The sequence below is a fragment of the Macaca fascicularis genome, chromosome 5, assembly GCF_037993035.2.
Source record: "Macaca fascicularis isolate 582-1 chromosome 5, T2T-MFA8v1.1".
NCBI lineage: Eukaryota > Metazoa > Chordata > Mammalia > Primates > Cercopithecidae > Macaca > Macaca fascicularis.
The window spans coordinates 37,470,301-37,476,282 of NC_088379.1; the positions used below are offsets into that span (position 1 = coordinate 37,470,301).

Genomic DNA, 5,982 nt, shown 5'->3' on the forward strand with positions numbered 1-5,982 from the left:
GCTCATGGGATTCTGGAGGTGCCGCGTCCAGTCCCTCTGCTGAGGTCTGTAGTCCACGCCTTTAGGCTCCAAGACCACTCCACACTACCCCACACCTGCTTCTTTTCCCACGGGGCCCTCATCTGGTCTTGGGACATGCCCCTCGCTCTGCCACCATAGTATTCATCGGTTAAAATATTCTGGCACTGTCCTATGTCCTTTGCATTTATTACCTAATTAATAATGCTCACAACCAGGAAGGTACATTTGGCAGGCCATATCCATGGGTATTTCCTCTAAAATTTCTGTCCCTGGTTTTGCCATCACAAAACACTGCGTGCACATTTCATTTGTCATTGATTTTGGCTGCAGAAACAGGAATCAGGAGATTGAGGCTTTATCTTGGCTTGACCATGAACTCACTGTGAGGCTTATGGCAAGTCAGCCATATCTCCGGGCCTCAGTTTCCACAGCAATAAAATAGGGAAGTGGAATGGGCTCATCCTCACAAGATTCCTTTTCTTTCTTTTTCTGAGACAGAGTCTCACACTGTTGCCTGAGCTAGAGTGCAGTGACACGATCTTGGCTCACTGAAACCTCTGCCTCTCGGGTTCAGGCGATTCTCCTGCCTCAGCCTCTCAAGTAGCTGGGATTACAGGTTCCTGTCACCACGCCCAGATAATATTTTGCATTTTTAGTAGAGACGGGGGTTGCAGCATGCTGGCCAGGCTCGTCTCAAACTCCTGACCTCGTGATTCACCCACCTTGGCCTCCCAAAGTGCTGGGATTACAGGTGTGAGCCATGGCACCGGGCCCCAAGGTTCCTTTTCACAGTAAAACTCGATGATTTAAGAAATAATTCTAGGATAAAGAAATGCATGTAGGCGTTTGGGGATAGGAGGAGAAAGATTAGTTAGGATGTGGGGCATGGATAACCTTGGCAGTCCAGACACAAGTAACCCTTAAAGGTCCTAAGCGTCTTTCAACTTTGAACAAACTTAAATATGGATCTAGGATGCCTTGGAATCTAGGGCTTTGTCAATTGCTTCTTTCACAATTCTAATGAGAAATCTCATTAAAAAGAGAGGTTTCAGTCCATGGTTTTAAGAATCTTAAAAACATTTGTCCGCCTGACTCATTAACTCCACTACCAGAAATAGATTCTAAGAAATAATCAGAAGCTTACACAAAGGTTTGTGTATAAGACAGTGAGTCACCGCAATCTTTAGAGTAGTAAAAAGTAGAAACAACTCCCTTTGTTCCATCTCTGCTCACATAACACCTCCTTAGAGAGGGTCTTGACCTGGGCAAATCAAGTGGCCCCTCTCTTCTTACCATGCCTTTATTTGTTATGTCATAACACGATCACCATGTGATTAAGTAGATATTTATTTGTTAAGGTGTTTGCTTTCTTTCTCACAACTAGGATGTCAGCCCCATGAGAGCAGTAGGAGAAGATCCAAGTTTTGTGTGACCCGAAGCACATAAAAATTTGAGGCCTGTTTTAAGAAAAACTTTTTTTTTTTTTTTTTGAGACAGATTCTCACTCTATTGCCCAGGCTGGAGTGCAGTGGTGCGATCTCGGCTCACTGCAACCTCCGCCTTATGGGTTCAAGCGATTCTGCCTCAGCCTCCCGAGTAGCTGGGATGACAGGCATGTGCCACCACGCCTGGGGTAATTTTTGTATTTTTGGTACAGATGGGTTTTGCCATGTTGGCCAGGCTGGTCTCAAACTCCGGGTCTCAAGTGATTAACCCTCCTTGGCCTCCCAAAGTGCTGGAATTACAGACGTGAGCCACCGCGCCCAGTCTACAGTTTCTTTTTCCCAAATTAAAAGTTGTATTTATTTCACGTTAGTCTACTTATTTTTATTTATTTATTTTTTTTAAATTGACAAATGATAATGAATACAGTTTTTCTACTTGGGCCTTTTTCAGTGCATTCTACTGCCTTCTAGCAACACTGCTAGAAATTGGGCAGGTGAGTTATTTACTGTCAGGCCTGAGCGGTGCTGTGTGACTTTCTTCTGGCTGTTCCTGATGCTTCGTAATATGAACAATGGCTATGAGTCTGGTACTGTGCTAAGTGCTTTCCATGAAATAATTTACTTGGTCCTTACCTTTCGAGTAGATAGTTGTATTATCTCCACTTTATGATGAACGAATCGAGGCATGGAAAGTGTAAGCAACCCACCTAAGTAAGTGTGAGGGCTGGGATGTGGACACGGGAAGGCTGGTCCCATAACTGACTTTCCCGGCCACCATGCTCTGTTCTTGTCTTGCTACATCCGCTCCCTTCCTCTCTTGCAGATCCCTTCAATTCCCCTCCATCATGAATAGGCCAATAGGAGCACCCAATGGTTATAAATAAAAAGAGGTTCCTTCCTCTCTCTCTCAATTGTTCCACATTTATGTCTATTTGGTATCTTCATGGGATATTAAGGACTCCGGCATTTGAGGAATGTCCTTTGATACCAATCAGTCCGGCATCTTTTTGGGAACACTGGGCACACTGGAGAGAGACCTGGACTGGGAGCCAGTCATCTAGTTTCCAGTCCTGGCTCTGCCACAGGTGTGCGTGTGTCCTTGATCATGGTACTCCCATTCGTCAGTGCAGGGATGGATGACCTCTAGGATTCCTCATAGCCTTAAAGTCTGTGATATAATTCTTTCCTTCCTCAGCCCAGTATCTGTCCTGTGGCGCTGCTGGCCTGCCTTTCCCCCAGGAAGCCCAGGAGCGGGAATCAGTTCCCTCTTTGGAGTCCGAGAGGAGCATTACGTGGTTTTGCTGATTTCGAGAGGCAAAAGGAGAAGGTGAGGAAAGTCAGGCTCTCTGGTCTCCTAGTTGGTGCTGCCATCCGCAGGCTCAAATGTCTCCCTGAAATGCAGATGGAAATGAAGCAAGGTGAAAGGGTAAGCGTGGGAGCAGAGCAGCTTCTAGGCTTAAAGAGGAACTTAAACCCAACTGACTCACCAGGGAAGTGGTTGTTGACCTCAAATCCTAGTTGACTTGCGAGTTGGTAGCTTGTTCTTTGAGAGACCTAGATGAATTTAGCTCCAGTGCCCATGAACTTCTGTCATTCATGGCAAAAAGAAGTAGCCTCCAAAAGAGCGACTGAACAAGAAGAATTTGAGGATGCATGAATGAATAAATGAAGGCTATGGCAATTCTTTTTCTGTGAATGCCTTGGGCAATCAGACAGAAAAGACACTCAGCTCTCCAGGATGGCTTAGACGGGTCTCCCCAGCACCACTCCTTGTTGAACTGATGGTGGCTGAAACATGCCAGGGTACAGGGGTCTTTGGGAAGCCTTTGATCCTGGCTGTCTGCTAAACTCAAACTTTCCCTCCTTCCTGATTTTACCATAGTCTTCCTTCTGTAAATTACTTGCACATGGCTGATACAGTTTCAGTTCTGGGCTAACAAAATGGCAGCCAGAAACCATTCAGTCATAAGATGAGCAGTGACAGAAAAAAACAGGGGAGAGATAAAACCTTAAGCTGTAAGCAGGGCGGGCCTCTGCCAAATAAAGATGTTTATTGCTCTTCTGCTTTCTCAACAAAATTATAAGACTGAATGCCTTGATTTATGTGGCTCAGCAGATGTTCTCACTGCCACAAATCTATTAGCTCCTTGCCTCCTCCGTTGAGTGGGTGGTGCAAAAATAAAATCTGCAAGGAAGAAGCTGGCAATGACAGGGAAGGAAGTGAGGGGCCTCTGAGAGATTAGGAGCTGAGACACGACCCAGAAATAAAAGAAAAGGAGAATCTGAAGGAACAAGTCTTCACGGTTCCTGTTCAATGAACTTTTCTCTAAGAAGAGAGAAAATTTGCACAGCCACAAATTATTGCAATTCAGAGAGCCAAGTATTGAGTTGAAAACATAGTTTATGTAGGGAGGTGTCTTACATTGAGGCTGCCATAACAAAATCTCATAGACTGGGTGGCTCACGAACAACAGAAATTTATTTCTTACACTTCTGGAGGCTGGGGAGTCCAAGATCAAGGCTGGCGGATTTGAGGTCTGGCTTCCTGGTTCATAGATGGCCTCTTCTTTCTGTGTCCTCACGTGATAGAAAGGGTGAGGACCTCTCTGGGGTCTCTTTCATGAGAACACTAACCCCATTCATGAGGACTCTACTCTCATGATCTAATCACCTCCCAAAGGCCCCACCTTCTAAGACCATCACCTTGGGGGTTAGGATTCCAACATATGAATCTGGGGGGAACACAGGCACTTAAACCATAGCAAGAGGCATTCACAGTATTGATGGCCCAAATCTCTCACCCAAAGAAAGTTGTCCAACACCTTTGAGAAAATTTCAATGACATAGGTCCTCCGATGCCACCACTTTCTCTCATTTTTCTCTCCATATTGGCTGCGTGTCTATTACCCGTTCAATTCAGGCTGGCCATCCAGAACCTTCCCCACTAGATAATATCTCCACCTTAAATTAAAAGCAGTCTCCTTCCTACTTGTTCAGAGCCCTGGTGTTAGGATGGTTGCGGAAGATTGTTAAAATGGCAGCACAACGTGGAGATTTCCTGGGGATTTCAATCACCCAGTTCCCCCTACCCTTCCTGACAAAGGTTAATCATGAGGGGAATGAAAACAACACACAATCTTATGAGCAGTGAAGGATAGGTTGGATGGAACCCACAGAGGCCGGCTGAGATTTCAATTTCCTTAGTATAATGAAAACTGCATTTCCATTCACTGCTGCAGTAGAAATTATTTACCAATGGCCACCTGTGATATCATTGTCCCGTAGGTTATGTGGTGTGGACTGACTCTGCCAGGGATGGCTACCGAAGCCTCTGTTCATTATCCCCCTCCTTGAAGCCCTGGGGATGCTGCCCGTGAGCAAAGGCAGTGCTTTTGTGCGCATGAAAAATCATGGTGATTTTAAACATGATTCCTTCTCCCATTTTTCTATGACCTTTCCTTGCTTGATTTGAATTTATGATTTTCTGCATGTGTTTCAGATGCCAGATATCATCAATAAGAATAAATTACAAACTTATTTTCCAAGTAGCTATATGGCAGGCCATGAGTTAAGTGCTTTGTATACAGTATTCCACATAGTTAGAACAGCCTGGTGTGCCAGAGATTGTCCTCCAGTATCCATCCTTTCCTTCTTCCTTTGATAATATAATCCCATGTTTTTCAGCTAAGCACACGGTTTCCTGCAATCAAACCATGTATCACACCAGCCGCCGTTGCAGCTATGTGTGACCATGTGGCCACTGGGATGTAAGAGTTTTGTGTGCAATTTTCAAGACACCTCCTCAACAGGAGGGAACATGCCGCCCTCCTTCTGCCTTTTAAATGCACACATCCTTTATATAAAAATTAAGATTTGGTATGGAGATTTTCTATATGACAATGGTTACCTAATGCATAGATAAAGGAACCATCTATTCTGATGTGACAATGTTAGAAATAGAGGGGACTAAAACACATATATTAAAAATGTACGAGGACAGTTGTCCCTCAGCGTACACAGGAGATTGGGTCAAGGACCCTTGCATATACCCAAATCCACAAAACATGCCCTTTTGTTCACTGGCTGGAATGTGGACATAATAGTTGGACATGAGCAGCCGTCTCAGACCATGAGATGGAAGCCACTTGTTGAAGATGGTAAAGCAACAAGAAGGAGCTTCAGGCCCTGATGACTGTGAGGGAGAATTTTGGGTTTTTTGCAGCTGCAGCTGAACTTACCTTACCAGAAACACTCTGCAAGAAGGTAGTAGAATGAGGTATTGGAGAGCATGGACTTTGGGGTCTGAGGCACCAGGGTTTAAATTCTTCTTCTGCACTTACCAGCTTTGTGACCTTAGGCAAGTAACTTAACCACCCTGTATCAGATTCTTTATGTGTATAATTAGTGGAAGTAAAACCTCATTGAATTTTGTGACAAGTTTAGGTATATATGATATATCTAAAATGTTCAGCATAGAACTTGGCACATGGTAAATGCATGAGACAAGGTAGATGTT

The 5,982-nt window shown here is 44.5% G+C and overlaps 1 long non-coding RNA gene across 1 annotated transcript; it reads right to left on the reverse strand.

The window, feature by feature from the left end:
* Window positions 1–1,845: 1,845 nt before the first annotated feature.
* Window positions 1,846–3,448, reverse strand: LOC141410376 (uncharacterized). Its single transcript, XR_012435311.1, has 2 exons — window positions 2,954–3,448; window positions 1,846–2,857 (listed from the first exon to the last, which is right to left on the reverse strand). It is a non-coding gene; the product is annotated as an uncharacterized lncRNA (long non-coding RNA).
* Between the last annotated feature and the right edge of the window lie 2,534 nt (window positions 3,449–5,982).